We start from the raw sequence: 23,160 nt of genomic DNA, 5'->3' as shown, positions 1-23,160 counted from the left end.
GGTGGTTGTCGATCTGGCTTTTGGCTCAATATTCGTTTGACCTGAAAATATTTCACTTACACTTATGGCATGTCCATTGTCTCCAACGGCTTACATCATAGTCTGTCGGTTCTAGGAGCCAGCCATCACTGATTGGCTTTGCTTGTTCCCTTTTGTTTTGTCTTGTTTCAGTTTCCAGCCATCTGGAGCTCGTGGGAAGCCCAATGCCTGTTCATGCCACTAGGTGGCAGTTTCGTCTCAACAAGATAAGTGGCGGACAGGCTCTCTTCATGCTAAAGTCTGCATCAGGCAGGCTGGGCCTGGGTGGGCAGCTTAGCTTGCCTGGTGAAGAAGAAACCAGGAACTAAATACCAACGTTAAAGGTAGCAGAGTCATGGGAAAACCATCCTGTGGAAGATGGTGAAATTTTCCTTTAGTCATAATTTCCATGAAGAGTTAGAGAAAAGCTAACCACAGCCGTATGGGTAAGAGGAGGTGTGGAGCAAAAACGGACCAGATGATACAGAGAAGCTGAGGAGCCTCCTGCCCACCCTACATGGTGGAGCCCAGGCCTTCTGGATGAAGGCAGAAGGCGCAGTGTGCGGGGTAGGAAAAACTGGGCCCCTAAAAACTTCGTGGTTGGATTCTCCTATGGGGAGAGAAAAGTGGGGGGAGGGGCTTTAGATGGAACTGAGTGAGGGTCCTTCCCACTGACTTCAGTGGAAATGGTTGTCACCTCCAAAATGCAGTATGCAGACGTAGCTCTGCGTGCGTTAAAAAGGCCAAGAGCGGTTGATGTTTAAATTTGTGGATTTAGTGCATAAAACTTGATCCGCGTGTTTAAATGGTACTCTTCACACGTCTCTGGATTAGGCAACTCACCTGCCTTTTCCCCATAAGAAACTTGAAGCCACGAGCCAATGTGACTCCCAGAGTTGCAGAGCAAGAGATGGGGGATTAGAACCCAGCACTCTCTTGCTGACGATCACTGAGGATTGCTGAGTCCCCAGACAGGCCCAAGGAAACCAGAACCTGGTGTCTATATTCTTACAGTGCAACACTCTCGGTCACATGAAGGACTGTTTTAATTTTCACATACAAAGAACCCAAATAGTTCCTTGCTTTTTTGGTTGCTGCTACTAATCCCACAAAAACTGCTAAGACGTCAGGGCCTGTACCAAGCCCCTGGACAGAGACGACATCACAGGGTGTGGAGCTCCTGATTATCAGAAATGGCAGCACACATGAGTGGACTGGCTTTCTTGTTTCTACCACACACTACCAGAGCCTGGGTTATAAAAAGGGGAGCCAGAGGCAAGTGGTAAAGGACAACGCAGCACAGCTTCTCCCAGGGCACCCTCTGCAAACTCATCCCTCACCACTCGCCCCTGCAAACCCTCAGGCTGCGTCTTCTGTAAGTCTGTTAAGAAGAAGCAAATGCATATGCTCTGAGAAGAGGAGAGGGTAGCATGCTCTCCTGACGGCTGCAGTGTCTCAAGGATCCAAATGGCAGTGCCCTCGTCTACACACTGGGTCGGCAGAAAAACAAAGCAGCCAAAGGTCACACAGACTGAGCCAGTGCCCTGCAGATCCGTCAGTTGTGTAGATCTGAGGCCAGCAGACTCACTAGCTTCACCTTGAGACAACTTGCCCCCCTCAAGAGGACATATGCAGAGAGATGGTATTTTCTCTTGGATTCGATCTTAATTCTTTGCCTTGTGTCCTTAGGTTGGAACACATAGTGCCTCTGAGCCTCAGGTTTCCTGTTTGTATAGTGAAGATGATGTTAATTCATAAAGCTGTTTTAAGAAGTAAATAAAATAAACCCCATCGAGATCCTGGCATAGAGTGGGTGATTAGCAAGTGGTGAGAGGTGTGGACCACATGTCAGGGGAAACTTCTAAAGTTCCTATGTACTGGGATACTGGGATACTGGATACTGGGATACTGGGATACTGGATACTGGGATACTAAGATACTGGGATGATATACTGGGATACTGGGATGCTTGGATGCTGGGATGCTGGGATGCTGGGATGCTGGGATGCTGGGATGCTGGGATACTGGGATACTGGGATACTGGGATACTGGGATACTGGGATACTGGGATACTGGGATACAAGTGAAGATGCCAGAAACAAACACCAGTGAAAAAGCTAACCCAGTGGTGCCAAAAAGCATATGGCTGTGGGGAAAGAGACGTCCATGTTATCCGCAGTACTCAGTCAAACAGAACAAGTGCCCATGCCCAGCCACCAAGGAAACTAGGGGTACAGATACAGAGGTATGTGTGTTGAGGATGGCGGTACTCACTATAAAATATCTTCCATTCTGTCGCTGTATTAGTATTTAACTGGGATTGTAACAAACTGACTCAGCTGTGGAGCTGAAAGCACAACCTTACTGTTGTTGGGTTCTGTAGTCCCGCAGGATGGAAACACTGTATCAACATGACGGTGCTCCTCTCCAAGGCCCGAGGAGAAGCTGGGTCTTCCCTTTTTGGATGTTAGGTAGTTGCATGGATCTGGAGAACCAAGGCTCCTGTTCACTTGGTGGCTGCCACCCGGAGCCACCCTCAACTCCCAGAAGTCTCTCCCATCCTTGCACACAGGTCTCGATGTCAGAGAGAGAGAGAACTAGAACATCTACACATCTTTTTTTTTTCTTTCAACATTTTTCATGCTCACATTTCTCTGCCTCTACCTAGGGAAGGTTGTCTGCTTCTAAGCACTAGACTGAGCTCACCCCAATAAATCCAGGGTAACTTCCCCAGTCTCACACGTCCAAAGTCCTCTTTGCCTTGTAAAGCAATATATTGAGCTTCTGGGTATTAGGGCATAAATACCTTAGTCTATCTGCCCCCTCACTATAGTCAAGCTTTTATTTTGTGCTTTAATATGCCAGGTGAAGGACTGGGTGGTGATGTAAGATGTCACTCTCAGTGGGGTCCGGGTTTGGGAGGAAGTCTGGATGGGCCAGAGCTGCCATGCACTGGCTGTTCTGATTAGTGCATGAGGAGAAAACAAGAAATAAAAGGTGAGGCAGAACCTCCCTCATCTCCTTCTCCTTCCCCCAACATTCCCTCAATTATTCAAGCTGCAGCTCTGGTCTGAAATTTCTGGAGGCCTCTGGCGATGGTCACACCACTTCTCAAGGAATCATGCGTGGAGCTTTACCAGGGGACTGGCAGAGGGTGTGCCAGGTACAGGTTAGCTGTGGCAGGTAGGAGCGGTGCATCCTAGAGAGTTCCTAGAGACCGGTGGTACACCTGTCACTCTCCCTGTTCCTGACTTGGTTTCCCTGCTTCCCTGGGGATTTAAGAGCAAAATGCCCATGTCTTCCTGGCCGTTTGCAACAACATAGCATAAAATAGAGAAAAGGAAGACAGGAAAGGGTTGGTTTCTCACTAGCTCAATACTCTTCCGGTGGAGGCTCTCTGGTCTGTATTTTGAAGTGCTAAGGCTCATGGGAGCCTCTTGCTCGCTAATGTTCTCTCAACCACAAGGATGGTGAGTCAGCATGATGGTTGGCTCTCCTATGGCAGGCTGCAGCCCTCAGCAGAGTTTCAGATGGAATGAGTCCCTAACAGTAAGCCCTCAGAACTACCCTCAGAACTACCCTCAGAGCTGCCCTGCTGCGCCTTGCAATCTTGAGTCTCGCTGATTGGCTGGGACCTTGGCCACACACCCAGGAACAACTCACCTTTCTAAGCTCCCTGCCCTTCAAAACCGTGGCACAAAAGGGCAAAGATAAGCTAGGAAAGAAATCTCCGGTCCATTCTGGCATAAGCCAGCTAACGTTGGCCAACAGGAAAGGAACACAAAGCAGACCCTTTGCTCCAGACCAAGTATGAGAGAGATGGGAAAGCACAGGGCTTCTTCTGGTCTAGAACACACAGCTTTGAGTCAGCTCCTGACTCCCGGGGGCCAGCTGCAGTCCACATCACCTTACCACAGGCTGAACAGCCACACTTCAGAAGCACATTCAGCTACCAGAAGAGCTGGTCAGTACCTGTGGTTAAAGGGTTCTTGCTATTTATACCACAACCCCCCCCTCCAAGGCTGCCTGTGTTGTCGCTTCTGCTCCACCAATTTAAAACATGCTGGCAAGAGTGACATTTAAGGAGTGACTTTTTAAATCTTTCTTGTACTCCTCTTCAGAGATGAGGTGCTAACGATGAATGAATGTGAGGTGAATGCTGCTGTTTGCAGCTAGGAAGAAAGGGGTGTGTGCATGTGACGGGGTCAGAGAGGTCAAAGGTACCTGCAAAGGCCAGAAGAGGATATTTAGATCTCTTTGAGCCAGAATTACAGGGGATCGTGAAACCCCAGAGGTGGCTGCTTGGAACCTAACTCGTGTTCTCTGGAAGATCAAGAAGCAATCTCAACAGCCGTCTTATCAGTCCCTGTGCTAAATTTTGTAAAGTGTATTTTATCAGTACTAGATGACACACTTGTCTGACTGTCACATCTCCTTCAGGCTCCTTATTAAGGGCCTGAGTGCAAAGGTATGAAAGGGAACATATTCAGGATAGATGAAGCAATCCCTCCCTCTTCCAGAGTTTGTAATGGAATCTTAGCTACACTAAGCCAGTGGTCCTTTGATGCTGGCTTCCAGCAGAACCATCCCAGTCCAGTTAGAGCTCACTCACTGGCTCATTATTGGTCTCTGTGGCTTTACAGAGTTATTTGGGGAGTTTAAGATGTGTGGCTGGCAAGGGGACTCAGCGATCGCCACTGCACATGATAACATCAACACATCCACATGGAAGGAAAGTGGTCTTCAACATCTGGGAAGACAGAACATAGTCCTTCCCCCAACGGACAAATTGTGTTGATGAACCAGGATGTGCTTCCCTGGTGGGATGCCCAGAAACGTGGACCCTCATCTTGGGAGCAAAATGCAGAACACTAAGTTGAGCAGAGAGCGAAAACCATAGGGGCCTGAGGAGATGGCACCATTGATAAACACTTGCCTTGTGAGTGTGAGGACCCAAGTTCAGTCCTGGAACTGAGATTAAAAGGCTTGCCATGGTGATACCCTGATCCCTGGGGCTCACCTGCCAGTCAGCCTAATTGGGAAACCTCAGACCAATGACAGACCCTGTCTCAAAGAAATTAAGATGGTGCCCATGAAAGACACCTAATTTTATCTTCTGGGCTGTCCACACCACACACACACACACACACACACACACACACACACACACACACACACGTACTTACAATGTTATTGTACGACTAAAGTCTCCAATCCTGGCCCCATCCTCTTCCTGAACTATCGGTTAGGAAGTCACAGAAGGCTGGCCTGGCCAGCTTCACTTGGGCATATTTTTTCTCCATTCCTCAGAATCCTCTCCTGAAAATTCAGCTCATCACCTAAACAGAGAATTGCCAAGTTTAAAAAGAAAGAGAAATGGGAAAGAGAAAGAGAATAATTAGGAAGACAGGCTGGGTTAGAAATGTGGGTGATTTTAAAAAATAATAGCTTGAATCTGAATTAATTTGTATTGTCTTATAGTTCAATTAAAAAAAAACATGTAATAATTTTGCTCATCTTTGCAGTAACCTCAGTGGCTAGTGACTCAAACCACTGTTTCAACTGAATCTAGTCTTCTGGCCAGTAAGTTCCTACTTACAGTCTCCAAATTAAGTATGATGAAAATAATTGGTATTGGGTCATCACAAAATAATAAACTCTTCCTGTGAAAATAAGCAGCCAGAAATACTGCTTGCCTTAAACTTCATACACTTGTGCCTTAAACTTAAGCAGGACACTTTAAGGAAGTTGGTTTTAGTTCGCACTCAATACTGAGGCCTTTAAATACCAGGTTAATACCAGAACCTACCTGAAGGTGGCGCTCAAGGGTGCAGCTGAACAAGCTGTTAAGGAAATTATGTGCAAAGAGCCAAGGGGAGTCCAGACCCTAATTTCATAGGAGTTCTTCCTAATGAAGCAACACTTTAAGTTAACGTACAGTACAAAACTTTGTCACATAGGAACGTACACAACACATAATATAAAGGCAGATGCTGTGAAGGAAGACTGAGACTGGTGAGGGTGGCTGAGGAAGAGACAGGGCTGTAGGGTCTGCAATGACTATGCAATGACTACTGTTCCTTATGTAAGAGAACATCGTGTTAACGCTTAGTGTTTTTTCCAAGCACACTTTCCCCTATTCCTATTTCGCATACATGAAATACACTTGTAGATATATCCGGGTCCAGAAGTAACTGCTTGATAGAGAGCTACCATAGCAGCTTCCTCAGTGTTGGATCTGCAAAGCTCCAGCGTAACTTCCCTGCTGACAACCTTCCACACTGGCTGAATTGGATTTCCTGCCCTGTTTCTTAAACTGATATCCGTGTGTGTCTGTGTGTGTATGTGTCAGTGTGTACGTGAGTGTGTATGAGTGTGAGTGCGAGTGTGTGTGAGTGTGCGTGAGTGTGAGTGTGTACATGAGTGTGTGTATGTGTGTGAGTGTGTGTAAGTATGAGTGAGTGAGTATGTGTGAGTATGTGTGAGTGTGTGTGTGAGTGTAAGTGTGTACATGAGTGTGTGTGAGTGTGAGAGTGAGTGTGAGTGAGTGAGTACATGAGTATATGTGAGTGTGTGTGTGAGTATGTGTGAGTGTGAGTGTGAGTGTGAATGAGTGAGTGTGTGTGTGTGTGTGTGAATGTGTGTGTGTGTGTCTCCTGGTGGTGTTCTTCTCTTTGAAGCCCCGTGCCTCAGGATGGTGATAACTGGTCTTCCCTTCAGGCCCATGTCATTATTCCCCCAAGCCTCAGTAATCTCCATCTGAAGCTGTCTAGCATGAAATGGGGCTCCTAGAACCCAAACTTCATTTTTAGAAGGCTCTAGACTATAGCCAGGGCTGTCCTGGGATTTGACTTGCTGCCTTGAAGAGCATGCTAAATCTTGCTGAGGACATCTCTTTTGAGAACATTTATCATTAAGAGCACACACCACCCAGATTTTGAAGAAAGCCCTGGTCTTTGTCCCTTCAAGGTCCTTCAGCTGCTGTTGATTGTGAATGCAGGAAACTGCAGATGGGCATCACTTCTAGTCAACACTGGTCAGCTCGCACCTTCCCTGGCTTCTAGAACTATGACTCAGACTATGCTGTATTGCCACTTGCGGTGTTTGTTCTGTTCATACTAAGGTCTCTGCCCTTATAGAAACATAATGGCTTGATGACAGATGGCATGACTCAATATTTTCCCAATACCAACCTTCAGAGTGTCTATATCAAGTTAGTGGTTCTTCAAACTGTACCATGTTCAAATGTTTGATTTTAAAAATTACTATTTGAGTGGTTGTTCTGGATTTCATAAAATGTTATTAGGTGGATTGTAGTTTAGGTTTAGAATAGACTGTTCAAAATCTTATGAATTGTCCCTAAACATGCTTCTGCTATGTAAATAGTGCTACATATTACACTAAATAAAGTGGTACTTGAAGCATTGACAGTTAAAAGAAATCAAATTATCAGTCAACTGAAAAACTTTGAAGATGTTATATCCTGCAGTATTAAATAGCCAACATTTAATTACTTATATAAAAACAAGCAAGCACATCTCATTAGTATGCAAATTTGCTTTTATCATTAATAAATGCCCAATATACATGTACAAAAGTGATGTTTTCAAATAAAATGTCTTTATGTTGAAGATTGCCAGTAAAAGTTTGGTTTGCACAATTGTTTTATATACCTACATATTTGGGATCATGTAAAACTATCTCTAGCAGAAAGGGATCCCAAGAGGGAAAGGTTTTGGAAGCTCTGAACTGGCAGGTGGATGCCCCACCTTCAGCTGGTGTGGCTGGCTGTGGTTTTATGGATCCGCAGTGGAGCAATACTCAACATACTTGTTCTGCAAACATTCAGAAGCTTGCCCAGTATCGCTAGGCCCAGCCCTCTTTGTGCTGTTGTTAGACTCACACAAGACCCAACTAGATTAATTGGTAGATTCTGGGTGTGGCTTTCTGCAGGACTTTCCCTGATTGCTCTAGGCAGGGGGAGTGGGCATTTCAATATCCCGATGATGGCTCTGAGGTGTAAAGAGATGCTCAATTCCCCAAGTCAATAAAGACACCTGAAATCGTGCATAAAGCACCTTTGAAACCCGGGTGAAGAATCAACTTAACTAAACTAACAGCACTACTATATGCGGTCTGTGTGTGAAGTCCCGTGTGAAATAGTACATAAGCTCTCCCTTCTCTGATCCTCCTGTCAGCCCATGTGCAAATCACATTGGAAACAGGCACAGGTCCTAACACCAGAAGAATCAACACATTTAAAGAGCCCTATCCTGACCTTTTCTACAGTACACACGCACACGCACGCACACACGCACACGCACACGCACACGCATCTTCATCCAGTAGCTTCCCATCTGAGCCCAAGCAATGGTTCTATCTGGGTGACAATTGCTCCTGTCTCTTTCCCCAAATCTTCAGCTGTGACACCGGATGTATTATTCCAATTTAAAGATGAAGGGGCCAAGGTGTAGGGGATTTGTGAGAACCCAGGCAAGTGTCATAGCGAAGATATACATCCCACTGTGGATGGACATACATCCAATGTCCATCTCCAGAACAAATAAGGAGAGGTAAGCACCCCAGGTAAAGGAGCCTGGACAGACATGGGGTGGGGTTGGGTGGGGTGGGGTGGTAAGTAAAAACGCTAGCTAGATACAGGGCTGGAGAGATGTCTCAGTGCTTAAGAGCACTTGCAGCTCTTATGGGAGACCTGGGTTCAATTCCCATTAAAATCTCATCAGCACACTCTTTATTGCCTTCATCCATTGGCATTCTGGCCTTCTACAGTCCCACTGGGGACACCCAATTCTTCCTACAGAATCCTAGGTTTTCTCTAGTCTGCTTATTGAAACTCACTGGGATTCTCCCCACAAACATTCTGAAGGCCTCTGAGCCACATTGTCAGTTATCACAGTCAGGATCCCACGTCTCTGGTGCCCGTTTTCTGTATTAGACTTTTACCATGGTTACAAACACCCGCTAGAAACAACTTAACAGAAGAAAAGATTGGTTTGGGTTCACACTTTAGACGTTTCAGACTGTGATCTATTTGGTCCATGGCTGTGTACAGGAGTGAGGGACATCATGGCAGAGGGGTGCCATAGACAGAGTTGCTTACTTCATGGTTGCCTAGGAACAGAAAGAGAAAGAGAGGGAAAAGAAGAGAGGGGGCAGGAAACTGGAAAGAGAGAATGCAAGGGAGACAGGATCTTTCACTCCAATTCTTATTTATATCTTTAACCACAATATTTCTAATTTCTACATTTAATTAATTTTATTAATGAAGAAAACACAATGGGAAAGGCTGCCAACACTCTAAACTCAATGTGTGAATAGAAAGAGACTGGAAGTTAGATGATGTGCTTAGGAACGTGGCTTGCTAGTAACAAAGCAGAACCTTATGCATTTGTTTTCCATGTTCTGGCCCTGAACTATAAACCAGTGTTTGCCTCCAGTGAAGGTGTACCTTCCCTCTGAGCCTTACTTTCTCCCCTCACCACATTCAGAGCCCATCTGAGCTGCCGTGCAGAGGGGCACTTCTGCTCTCTTCCAAGATTCAGAGTACAAATGTTTACTTATACAGCAAGGTTTGAAAAAAAGAGGAGGAGGAGGAGGAGGAGGAGGGGGAGGAGGAAGAGAAAGGAAGGAAGAAAGAAGGAGGAGAAGGAGGAGGAGGAGAAGGAGAAGGAAAAGAAGGAGAAGGAAGACAGAGGAGAAGGAGGAGAAGAAGAAGAACTTAGGACACCATGGACTTTCCCCGCCATGGTCCTTACTTTGCTTCTGTTATGCTTTCCTTGTCAGTGCTAAAGAGTAAAAATAACTTTCTTCAGCAACCGAGTAGCTAGTTTACATAACCTAAAGCACTCCACTGAAGGAGATGCACTCCAGTCCTGTGCTTGCACACCTAGATGATATGTGTGACACTGGGTAAGCCTTTGAAGAATTCTAAGAACTTTCTCACAGGAAAGAGTGGCTTGGGGCCCCCGAGCTGCCCTCTCTGGGTTCCTCTGAGCTTAAGGTTTTGATATGTATAGGATAGGAACAGGAAGGGGAGCTGGGGGAGAGAGGCTGATGGGAGAAGTGAGCATCAAAGGAAAGAGGAAAGGTGGTCATTTAATGTAATATTCCTGGAGAGGATTCCTCCTTTAGTGAAATAAGTTCATTCAGATGATGTCTAATGCAGCATAAGCAGATCAGTAGGTCGACCAGAAGGACAAGGGCAATGGGGACTTACAGCAAAGGCATTGGGTAACAACACAGATCACACTGGACACAAGAATGACTCAAAGATCGAGGGTTCATGGGAACCTCCTGTAACAGCTAGAATTCTGCAGAGGAGGCCTGTCTCTACTCCTCTTAACCTTGTGAACCTGAGTACATTCTAGAACACTCCTAAGCCCATTTCTCCTAAAAATGGGAGAGCATAGCCACAAAAAAAAAAAATGAAAATTAAATTACCGTCCTCCCCCAAGTTTGAACAGACAGTACAAATTAGAGAGGTACAAATTAGGAGTACTCAGCCCATTTCTGATGCCTGGCAGACAATAAATCAAAAATTATAAATGATTACAAATTCAATCCAGGCCCAATGACACATGCCTGTGATCTCAGCACTTGGGAAGTAAAGGCAGAAGAATCAGGAATTTAAAGTCATCCTTCACTACATCATAAGTTACAGGTCAGTCTAGGTTCCATGAGACCTTGTCCCAAATAAACAAAATAAACAAATAAATATCACCCACTTCAATCCCCGAAAGTCTGTCATTCACAGTTTTCTCTTATTCCCAGACATCCTGTTTGCGATCCACACACATTTTTGCATATTTTCCCACCACCAAGCAAAGCCATCCCATTCCGCATTCTGTCAAAATCCCTCCTCAACAAAGCAAACTCCACAGGCAGACATCTGTGCCTCAGAACTTACTTCTACTTGATACATTATATTTTCCTCCTGGTTTTCTGGGAAATGTTTACCTTAGTTTGCTCCTCCTCAGTGCCAAGAACAGGGCACCATGGTTTCTATCCCGCGAAGCTGTAATGGGTGTCCCAGGGAGAAAATAGATTCTGCCCAGCAAGCGACCACTTACAGGAAGCCCTGGGTAAAGTGCGCCTGCGCAGACCCTCGCTAATGCACTCCTTCCATTATGTCCCTCCAATTATCCCTGTCTCCCTCTACTACCTCCGATTAACCAGTGCTCTTTGCAATCTTTCATCTGCCCCAAGGTCATTAGCTTCCCTCTGACACAGTCAGCAGTCAGAGCCAGGCCTGGTACTTCTCGAAAACCTCAGATAATGTTTTAGCCAACGTGGCTCAATTTCTTGAATGCATTCAGCTTTGACAAGGGCCTCTTGAACCGGCATCCTAAAGAAAACCTGTGTTAAAGGGAAAGTGGCCACTGCTTTCTGTTCCCTGTTTCCTAGTGGTGTGGGTGGGTAGCTCAGAATTAAGGCTCCGAAGCAGTAGACTGGTTTATTTTGCAAATGATTTCGAATCTCTGGGTATGTGATTTTAGTTCACTTTTCACCTATTAACTCTGAGATCCCAAGGAACCTCCAGAACTCTTCAATTAGCCAAACTGGCTAAGAAGTTAACTGGGATGAACAGAACCCATTGGGTAGCCACCATGTGACACCCAGACACTCTCCTTCTAGAGGGCTTGTCTGCTGAAACTTTAAAACACATTTTCACTTCTAACATTCGATCCCACTTCTGCATATACAAACTCACACTCCCCAAAGTGGATTAAAATCTTCTTGGCCTTTGTCTCTATAGGGTTTAGAAGTTCTCCTGTAGTGTGCATGTACTGCCAACAGATGGCGTCAAAAGTCACCGCTCTCCAGACATCTTGCTAGGAGGTCAGAGGGTGAGCGCTGCGTGACAGTAATGAGAATGCAGTGTGAGTGAGTATGTGTGAATGTGGGTGTGTGAATGTGTATGTGTGTATGATTATGTGTGAGTGTGAGTGTGTGAATGTGTATATGTGTGATTGTGTGTGTGTGATTGTATGTGTGAATGTAGGTGTGTGAATGTGCATGTGTGTGTGAGTGTGTGTTTGAAATTCTCAAGGAAAACATTAAGAAAGAAAGGAGGGAGAGAGAGAGAGAGAGAGAGAGAGAGAGAGAGAGAGAGAGAGAGAGAGAGAATATCTAAGAATCTAGAAGATGGAGTAAGATGGCGGCCAGCTGAGTGTTTGCCCGAAGGCCCTTCTCCCCCACAGACACCGACTCAGACAGCCATCCATATCTCACACTCTTTGCACAGGAACTAAGGAAGCAAAGCAAGCATCTGCAGTATCTGGTTTCAGTATGAAAATCAGAAAAGACATCTTGAAGAAGGCAGGAAGGAAGCCTCACCCGTCCTCACCCATCCCCAACAGCAAGAGATGCTGTGTGCCTGCCTGCCTGTCTGCCTATCAGACAAAAAGAGAATTAAGCCCAGCTTTTAGACTTTAAACTGTCTTCCAGGCTTGCTTTGTTGCAACCAAGTGCCAGGTAGGACCCTAGACCTCTGTTTCTAGGCAGTACATGCAGACTGAATCTTTAAGCTCCTTGGCCAGTGGTGAAGGGACCGTCTCTACCGTCCTCCCCCAAGTTTGAACAGACAGTACAAATTAGAGAGGTTCAAGGCCTCTGCTCCTGAGCCAAGCTCTCTGAAGCTGATATACATCGGAGTATTCCCATCACTTGGCCAGCCTCCGCACCCCTGCCCAAACCTGAGCATGTGGTGAGGAGTAAGACTCCAGCCATTGAGATAAAGGCTATAAAGGTAATACCGAAATGGATGCAGGTCTATGTCAGAATGCTGCAGGACTAGTGAACCGTTAGCACTGGCCGGGTCTGGACCAGCACATGCAGATGGCACTGCCAGAATCTCCCCGGACTAGGCCCGGGGCGCCCTCTAGTGCTGAAACAGTAACAACACACCCACAGAGAGATGGCGGTAAACCTAGTGTAGCAGAATGTCCACAGGTTCCGGGACAAATTAGCATCTTGCTTAGAATTTTTGGAATGATGAGAACAAGAAATGCCAGATTGGGGTTGGGGATTTAGCTCAGTGGTAGAGCGCTTGCCTAGCAAGCGCAAGGCCCTGGGTTCAGTCCTCAGCTCCAAAAAAAAAAAAAAAAAAAAAAAAAGAAAAGAAAAAAAGAAAGGCCAGATTATGAAGACTACTGAAAAGTTTAATTCCTCAATTCTCAGATGGCATGGCATGTCAAGAAACATCAAGAACTTTAAGGAAATATGACCTAACTTGGCCGGCAAAAGAAAGCACCAGAAACTGACTGGATACTGAGTGATATTTGCAAACTCTCAGATGGACAATTCAAAACAGATAATTTTTAAAATGTATTTTACAAAACAAAAACCGGGTATGGGAAGTGGAGGAGTAGGGCAGGCCTCTCTAATCCCCAGCACTTGGGAGGCAGAGACAGACAGATCTTGTGAGTTCAAGGCCAGCCTGGTCTGCATAGCAAATTCCAAGCTACCTAGTGCTATGAGATCCTGTCTTAAAAACAAACAAACAAAACAAAACAAGAACGGCCACTGAAACAATCTAGTCCTGCAAGAGAAAAGTTTAACAGAGGGAAGAGATAAATTAAAAAACAAAACAAAACAAAACAGAAATCTTTGGGGGACAGGGAACAAAAAACCAGCAGACTAAGAAGTAAAAGCAAACAGGAAGAGAAATTAACCAATCAAACAGGATGAAAAAGCTTGAGGATGGGTGATTGGAAAATACACAGACTAGAAGGTGCAAAGGAGAGAAAAGGAGTGGAGCCAGTGTATGGGCCAGGTGCTGGGGTGCAGCGCCGCAGAGACAGACTGCAAAAAGCCAGTGTGTGGATCAGGGGCCAGGGTGCCACCCAGGGCAGCCTGCAAGAAGCCAGTGTGTGGGCCAGGTTCCGGGGTGAAGCACCAGGACAGCCTGCAAGTAGCTGGTGTGTGGGTCAGATTCTGGAATGCAGCACCCGGACAGCCAACAAGCCAGTGTGTGGGCCAGGTGCCCTGATGCATGCCTGTGGTCCCAGTTCCTTGGGAGTCTAAGGAGCAAGGATCACAATTTCTGGGCAAACTTGAGCAACTTGGTGAGCCTTATCTCAAGAAAACATAATTCAAAATGTGGAGAGCAAATGGATGTAAGCTTGGCGGCCCCATTGGTTGCTTTTCTCATCTTTATGATAACTAGCCCATTATAATCCAAACATGTTTTTTTCTTTTTAAGTCTCCTCGGAGCTATAAAGCAAGTCTAAAATAGATACACCCAAATGATGACGAATCAGAAAACACTATGGGGTAAAAGCCACTTAGTCACCACTGAGGAGTGTAAGAGTTAGGGAGAGAAAGGATTCACAATGAAGGCAGAAGATTGACTGGTTCCAAAATGGCAAGGGCAAAGCATGGCCTACTGTCAATGATCTTAAAAATAATGACAAAGGACCCATGAGATAATGCAGTGTATAAAGACATTTTCCTCCAAGCCTGACAGTCTAGACTCGACCCCCAGAAGCCATGGAGCAGAAGGGGAGAATCAACTCCTGCAAGCTGTCCTCCGACAACACACACACATACACATGTATGCACACGCACACACATGCACGCTCACACAGAGTAACACTCACATGGGTATGCACATAATCAATGAATCGATATCAACAAATCAATAAAAATAGAGAAATAAATGAATAAGTTGAAAAACTTTTACATTAATTATAAATTATATTTTTCAGTTCAAAACACAAAATGACCATGTAGTTTGTTTTTATTTTAAGACACAATTGCAGGCAGATTTCCAGACACTCATGTCACCTCTCGGGACACAGTCTATAGACAGACTTGTGTGAGCGCCTAGGACCAGAAAGTACGAACTCAGGAAGGCTGAAGAAAACAGAAGCAAGCTGTACCTCCAGGTCTGTCTCAGGAAGACTGGAGGGAAATAAGGGAAGATCCTCTAAGCAACAAGAGTGGTAAGGCTAGCCCACCCTTGTTCATTTCCAGGAGGAGAGCAAGCACACAAAAACCAGGCCTGCTCATTCCAGCAGACACCGGCTCTAGGCAGAGAGAGCAGGACTTGGGATGCTTGGTTAGTAGGAATATTCCAGTTTGTGGTCTCAGGCTGTCCACATGGACACAAGGCCCCACTACCTAGAGGAACTACAAACATTCTGAAAGTCATTGGCTGATTAATGGTCAGTGGTTACCTAACCCATAAACCCACAAAAAAAGGCTCTCTTTTCTTGTTTTGTTTTGAAGAATTTATGTTGAGTATTAACATATTTCCAAACTTAGAGGGAAAGGTGGGAGAATAATAGAGTTTCATTTACCTCTCCTCCCAACTTTCTAGTCCACTTAAAAGGGGTTAGACCAAAATCAGCTTAGTCTTTCCCTACCCGAAACAGCTTCAATGTCTGCTTCAGACTTCAACTTCATGAGTCGTATTTATAGTTCAGATTTGCAAGCATAAGCAGAGGCCCTTAACCAAATAGTCACACTCTTTAGGAAAATAGGCGAAGGTGATAGGTTGCCAGGTGAAAATGAAAGCACCATTAACAAGAGGATAAATTTCAGCTTCCAAGATATGAAAATCTCAAATGTTAAGCTCTGTGCTTAGGGCTTTGTACACTTGGCACACATTCTGGGTGTGAACACATGCATGCAAGCATGTGTTGTAAATGTGTGTGCATGCCTCTGTGTGTGTGTGTGTGTGTGTGTGTGTGTGAGAGAGAGAGAGAGAGAGAGAGAGAGAGAGAATTGAAGTGAGGGCCTTGAGCTTGCTAAGCTCACTATTTGTGGGCACTGTGAACAAGGATAGGGATCTTCCTCTCTCTCTCTCTCTCTCTCTCTCTCTCTCTCTCTCTCTTCTCCCTCTCTCTCTCTCTCTTCTCCCCCCCCCTCTCTCTCTCTCTCCCTCTCTCTCTCTCTCATATGCACACCATTCACTTGTTGATGGGCATTTGTGCTGATTCTACCTATTTTCTGCCTACCACACAAAACATAGCAATAGGCACAGACACACTAGCATCCCCGTGTAGGGCCTACAAGTTGTCTAGGTCATATGGTGGTCATATAACAGTGTGTCATAGACAGCTCTGTCCTTATTAAGAGATTTTTGAGGCCTTTCTTCAAAGTCTAAAGATACATAGTCTTTTTCCCCCCCTCATGCTGTGTGACTGTTAAGTGACATCCTTTTCTTTCAAGTTTAATTTTCAAAAAATGGAAACTAGTATGTAAGTTTCCCATACATCCCCCACCCACTTCTCTTATTCAGAACACATGACATCAGCATGACACATTTCATGTAGTTAGCAAGCCAGCATCAATACTAATATGTTGTTATTGTCTGATGTCCACATTTTATTCTCAGAAACCTAGATGTCCTTTCTATGCCCTAGGATCTACATCTGATCTAACTGGCACATGTAGGCTCGCATCAAGTACTACTTTAAAAAAAATATTTTTCTGGGTCACTCAGAGGCTAAATTTTGCAAATAGTCCCAATTAGCACCTATAAAGAATTCTTTCTGATCTTTTCAATAATATTAGTCCTTTGCAGCTTTAGCGGTAAAATCAACATTCAAGTTCTGAGTAAAATATACCAAAGAAAGTCTTGGGATATTTGCTCACAGAAAACACCTGCTATTTACAGTAGAACCTCTGGAGAGACTTCTGTGTCCTTTCTTGTTTACATAACATCTCCTGGAGAGGTGCTGTTTCCTCCAGTTCTGTGGGCCTAGTTCGGCCTAGAAAAGACATCTTCTCCTGATTATAATGCTAATCTTCATGGAAATATTAGAGAAATTTTCATTTCATGGAAAAATGACATTAAAAATTGCTTGTGGTTGAGGTTTTGACACTTGGTTTTCTTTTTCAATGCAAAAATGGAGATATATGATGGAGAAGCCAAATTAATGCATATTTGATTAACTAAGGCGAAAATGGACAGGTGTTCTTCATCTACACTTGTGACACTTTTGTTTGCTTTTAATAAATACCTCAAGTTGGATGAATGACATTTTGAAGAAATAAGGGTGATTTAATACTGTATGGAAAACGTCTGAGTTTCTTTATGTCAATATATAACTGATAATCAGTCAAATACACAGGTCACTGGTGAAATTGGTGAGCTTTAAGAAGTATACACCCATATGCCCTAATCTCTAACAAAAGAAGAGACGTTAGCACCATTCCAGAAACACCCCATACCTTTTCTAGCCATTTCTTCCTTCTTCCTCTCCAGAGAACCCACTTTCTGCCTTCCATCACCAAAAACTTGTTTTGCTCAGTTTGTAATTGACATTGGTGAAATCCTATGGCTTGTGCCATAGAGTTTTCTCTTGGTGTAAGAAAACACCATAATCAAAAAGCAGCTTTAGAAGAAAGGGGTTTATTTCATCTTATAACTTGTAGTCCACATCCAGGGAAAGTCAGGGCAGGATCCTGGAGGCAGGAACTGAAGACGAACCAGAGAAGTGCTGCTTACTGGCTTGGGCCCCCTGGCTTTCTCAGGTTGCTCTCCCATGCATCTCAGGGGTGTTACTACCCAGTGGGGGGAGCCCTTCTTCATCAATCATTGAGAAAAGTGCCAACTGAACTTAGTTACCTCGATTAAGATAGTTTAACTTATCCTACCCATTTCCAGCTACCTTTTAGTTTCAACCCATCAAACCACACACACACACACACACACACACACACACACACACACACACACACATACACACACATCTCAAACATCTATGCCACGCCTACAACTTCCCCTCCTTACCAAAAATCAAGACCCACCATCTCTAAGAGGCCTGTCAATGAGTCTCTCACTTGCCTGACTGGCACTCTAACTCTCACAGATTGTCAACAGCCAGATTACAACAGCAAGACTTCATTTATGCACTGCCTTTTGCAGAAGACAAAGTTGTTCCTAGGGATCCATGTAAGGTTTCATAATACCTCAATTCCAAAAAAAACACGCTCATTCATTTTAAACCTATGTAGAGTTCACACATGATCTGTGGGGTGGAAGCAACAAGAACGTCTTGTTGCAGATTGTTTGGTGAGAGAATGCACCCTCAATGGCTGTTTCCACGGTTGCTGAGCAGATTTCCTCCCAGCCAAGGAAGGAGGAAAGGAGGAGGCTCTCCCTTCACCCATGATATATGCATGAGAGTCTTCCTGAGCTGCATCCCTTCAGTAGAACTAATGGTCAGGAGAAAGCTTAGTGAGCATCAGGTAGGATATGCAAAATAGCTGAAGTAATTTGACACTTCAGGACATTCCTTAGCCTCGAAATTCAAACCAAGACAGGAAGTGGCATTTATCAGGAACCGTGCTATTTGGGAAAGGCAGAGCCAGCACAAAAACTCCCAGTGCCTAGTTTATGATTGGCTTAACTTTATTCAAGATACTAAGTAAGAATAAAGAAAAGTACTGTGCTCTCTCTCTCTCTCTCTCTCTCTCTCTCTCTCTCTCTCACACACACACACACACACACACACACACACACACACACACACACACGGTGAGGGGAGCTCTGAAATTGTTTTGGCCTCTTCCCACTTGACATAAACAGCTGTTTTCATCTATTGACAGAGAAACAACTACCTTGTGTGACTGTGGAAGGGACACAGGTACGGTCTGTGGTGACTGACTCTTAGTCACCATGATTTCTTTCTCTTTTGCTGCAAGCCAATCTGACTATAGCAGCCACTTCAGTATGAGTAACCTCCGAATCCAGTACAAATGGTCCCAGCCATTTGCAACAGGAAGACTTAGGTCATGTTGTCGGTCTAGATTGTGTGTGCTACAGTCAAAGTTAGAGGAAAATTTTTTCATTGGTGCTTTGCAGCTCTTCACTGCTGTTTGAAGTTGTTTTCCACCGTTGAAGAAGACATTGCCCAGTAAATTTACCTCTTGAAGGGCGTCTGATGCACTGGTACTAAGGGCTAAGAAAATGAACGTGAAAAGAGTCTAGATCAAATGGTTCCTGGATGAAGAATTTTTCTCTCTCTTAGGACTTTTCACTTTAGTTGTTATTCAAACTTATCTGATGTAAAGGCCATACCAGTTTTGGTTTATATTTGGTGGTGGCAGGGGGAGGTGGCTAACAAAAGAGTATTTTGGCTGTAGGAGGGAAATACTAAGAGTCAAAAAGAATTGCATTCTGGTCCCTCTGGTTGGGTGCCTGGGCTCAGAGCTAGCTGGTGCTGACTCAGAGACCAGGACGATGTGTGGAGGGTGTGAGGCCATCAACTCATGGCCCAATGTGCCATCAGGCAAAGGCATGTGGGTGGGCCGCCTGTTCCCACACCTGCTTCCCAGTGTTCATGCATACTGTTCTCACTCCCAGGCAGTGTCCTACCTTCTCAGCACTGCCTGGCAGAGCTGCCTGGCGGTCTTCATAGCCCGGTTTCACTTCTGAAAGCATGTTGTGAGGAAGGAAACATACACAGGAATCTGCTACACACACACACACACACACACACACACACACACACACACACACACACACATACACTCGCACACATTCTCTCTGTGCGTGTCTCTGTTTGTCTCTCTCTATCTCTCTCTCTTCCTCTCTCGGTCTCTCTGTCTGTACGTGTGTCTCACTGGTTCTCTCACCACCCTGCTTCTTCAAAGTAGTCATGAAAACTGACAGCCTAGGCTGTCAGCTTCCTTCATGATCTGCCTGTAAAGGCTTCTACACTTCATGGCCCATTTGCTCCGGGATTGCTGAAACAACCCACATCTGGTGGGGAAACACCTGCATCTATTTGTTCTTAAGCACTGAAGCAATGGCTCCTTTCTTTGAGCATTTTGCTTATTACCCTTTTTATTATTATTTCTTTTATTTTTTAGATTAAAATAAAATATATCTTTTCCCCCTGTCTAAACTTCCCATTTCCCCTCCTTGTTCTCTTTCAAATTCATGGCCTCTTTTTGCATTAATTGTTGTTATATGTATATATGTATGTGCATATATATTCCTAAATATAGCCTACACGGTCTCTAGAATGGCACCTGTAGGTGTGTTATCAAGGCCGAGCCGTTGGTATAGGATACAGCCTGGTACCTTTGCATCCAGAACAGCAGCACCGCATGCTGCCATCCTGGCTCCATGGAGACAGACGAGCCCCCAGAGACATTCTGCTCTGACCACAGAAGAGCACTCTCGCCAAGCGTGTGTGTGTGTGTGTGTGTGTGTGTGTGTGTGTGTGTGTGTGTGTGTGAAAGAGAGAGAGAGAGAGAGAGAGAGAGAGAGAGAGAGCTATATTGCCCCTGTCTCTCAAAGAAAGACTCCATTTTTTTTTCAGCAGTTATTGGTTCAGAAATAAATATATGACCTTATTCTGGCCAATAGGACTAAATGAGATATTTGATAGAATGTCCAAAAATTTCTTTTTCTTTTTTTAAAAGAAAGAGCCACAAACTGGGTTAATATAGAAGCAGCCTGGGCTATGTAAAAGATCCTGCCTAAGGGGAGGAAGGTGAGAGAGATACAGAGAGACAGAAAGAGAGACAGAGAGACAAAAAGACAGAGAGGGAGGATGGAGCTCACAGATGATGGATCTCTCGGGTTTATTCATGAGGAAAAAGTGATCTCGATGACTGCTGACAGCCAGCCCTCAGGCCATGAAGAGAGGATCCATGCTTAAGATGAAGCCAATGCTGGGGAATGCCGTGGAAGAAAGATGAGAATAATGTAGGATCACCTAGTGACTTCAGTAAGGCGCCAAGTGTGCCAACCTGAAGGAGGGGCTTCCTCCTCATAAGCATGTAAGTTGCATGTGAGTGTGAACAGATGTTTCAGTATCCTCACCTGATGCTGGGATCTGTCATGTTTGGTGTCTACAGAACCCTACTATCATGTTTTCATATCTTGAATGATGGTCCAGAGGCATCCCACAGTCGGTCAGCAAACAAAATGCAGGTTCGACTTGTAGTGGATTCAATGTGGTATCTTGAAGATGGGCACACTCTTTGTCACTGGGAGACCACTGACAGCAGATATCAAGTCCCTTTCTCTTTAATGTTTGCTGTCTTTGTGGCCTATTTTGGACAACCAGGGCAGTGGACATGGCATTGAGTAGCTTTGAGGAAGGACCTTTAAGGGTTCCACATGGAGCTTGTAATGGTCCTTCTCAGAACTCAGCTGCCATCGAGATATATGCCTGCTGTGATTGCCTATGCTGTGTGGAAGTCCAAAATTGTCATTGTCATATGTGCACATGTGTGTGTGCATGTGTTTGTGTGTGTGAGAGACAGATAGACAGACAGACAGAAGAGCAATATAGGGACCAAGCATGTGATCCTAGTTTGAGTTAGAATAAGCTCGTTCTAAGTTTTGTGGACAGCATCTAAGCATCTATAAGGATGAAGTTGCTCTTTTCCCATCCTTACAAACTCCTCCTGACTCTATAGTGTAGAAAAGCACTTACCAAAGCTTTTCTGAAGACTAAAGCATACAAGATGGAGAAATAATCTACAGGAGTGCAGTTTTGGGTCTTGAGAACACTCTCCAGGTATGAGTGTGCAACAGATGTGTTGCAAACACACACACTCACTCTCTCTCTCTCTCTCTCTCTCTCTCTCTCTCTCTCTCTCTCTCTCTCTCTCTCTCTCTCTCTCTCTGCTTCCCCCACCTTACTCTGCTTGGCTTGGCAGGACTGTAGCATTTGCTCAAACATTTGTCACACAAAAAACAATCAGCAGAATTTAAATTCCCTTTTAATCACTCATCTCTTGTAAACTGGGCAGACATTTTGAACTGAATTTATTTTAACTAGGGATTTATGAGAGGAAAGGAACAGCTCTAATTAAATAAGTATTAGCCTCAAACGGAGTGAATAATGACCCTTTGGAAGTGCCCCAGTCCCTAATAGCTAATTAACAGCTCATAACCGGTCCCTCTTTGTGTCCCAAGGCAGGTGTGAAAAGGAGGCCATGGCTGATTAACGAGATGGGCTCAAACAGGATTAAAATGAAAATTGGCTTTTCAGACTCCAAACCTGCAAATCCACAGGATGTGAAAAAGGTTGTGGCAGCGCCCTGAGCCACCGCTGTGGGAACAGCGAGTACACTGCTGAAAGCTTCGATTTGCTCAAGTCCTCAGAGGACCCTTTCTCAGTGGTACAGACAGAGGACTGGATTGCCCAGCATGAGGGCAATGGCCTCCCCACTGTCCTGAGGTCCGGAAAAGTTCAAGATGGAAAGCCATGTATCCTTTACAGATAATGAGTTCCTCCTTTGTGTTCATGTTTCAAACACACAATAAAAGTGCACTGACAGCGACAGCGGACAGCGTGGAAGTCAATCAACACCCATTTCCATCTCTGAGGGTCTGCGACACCAAGTAAGCATACATGCTGGAAGACCTTGTAGGCCCTTTCCTCTCCCTCTGTCAGGGACCCGGGTGGCTCTTTGTTATTAAGGACAATGACTGTAGCTTTCCAGAAGTCACTAGAAGCCTACACCCTGTCATCTCCCATGTGTACTGTCTTTGCACTTACTTCAAGGAGGTTTTAAACAGGCAGCTGTGCTCCTGGGGAAAATGTAATGTTTTGTTTTGTTTTGTTTTGTTTTAATTCGTCGAACTACTGGGGAGAACTGCTTTGCTTTCTATACGTCTCATAGCTGTGGTCTTGCCTCTTAAGCCCAAGGTGGGACCTTGCTTTTATTCTACAGCCCCAAGGAAATGAGAATACACTACACTACACTACATAGAAACAGCTTAACTATACAATCAGGCGTTTCCCCAGCCCCAAGTACACTGTCACTCCATCTGTGTCCCTTACTTCCTTTGATCGGATGAAGGATGCATCAAGAAAGAAGAACTTGGTATCGCATGATGTAAAAACAAAACCCACCATCCAAAATATACAAAAACGCATATCCTCTATTGAATTGTATACAATTGAGGTTTAGTGGCAGTCCATCTGGTTTACTGCCAGGAGAGGTGTTAACTCTAAGGGGGTGAAGGAGACAGGCGAGGCACCAGGTAATTAACACTTCCCTGGAGGTGGACAGAAGTGCTCTCCTGGGTTGGGGGGAAAAAAGTCCATTTTCTTCCAAAACTGTGACTTGGAGGTGACACTTCAACTTATCAACAGTAATTTGGGGGATGAGAATGTGACTCTTTAGTTATTTTAATCA

The 23,160-nt window shown here is 44.8% G+C and overlaps 1 long non-coding RNA gene across 1 annotated transcript; it reads right to left on the bottom strand.

Moving 5' to 3' along the window:
• Positions 1-365: 365 nt before the first annotated feature.
• On the bottom strand, positions 366-11,264 carry LOC147995643 (uncharacterized). The gene is made up of 3 exons (XR_015683739.1): positions 10,996-11,264; positions 5,205-5,357; positions 366-2,503 (listed from the first exon to the last, which is right to left on the bottom strand). It is a non-coding gene; the product is annotated as an uncharacterized LOC147995643 (long non-coding RNA).
• Positions 11,265-23,160: the final 11,896 nt, after the last annotated feature.

This window comes from Rattus norvegicus, chromosome 3 (genome assembly GCF_021556685.1).
Source record: "Rattus norvegicus strain SHRSP/BbbUtx chromosome 3, alternate assembly SHRSP_T2T, whole genome shotgun sequence".
In the NCBI taxonomy this organism is placed as follows: domain Eukaryota; kingdom Metazoa; phylum Chordata; class Mammalia; order Rodentia; family Muridae; genus Rattus; species Rattus norvegicus.
This window is presented reverse-complemented; position numbering and strand designations above follow the sequence as displayed.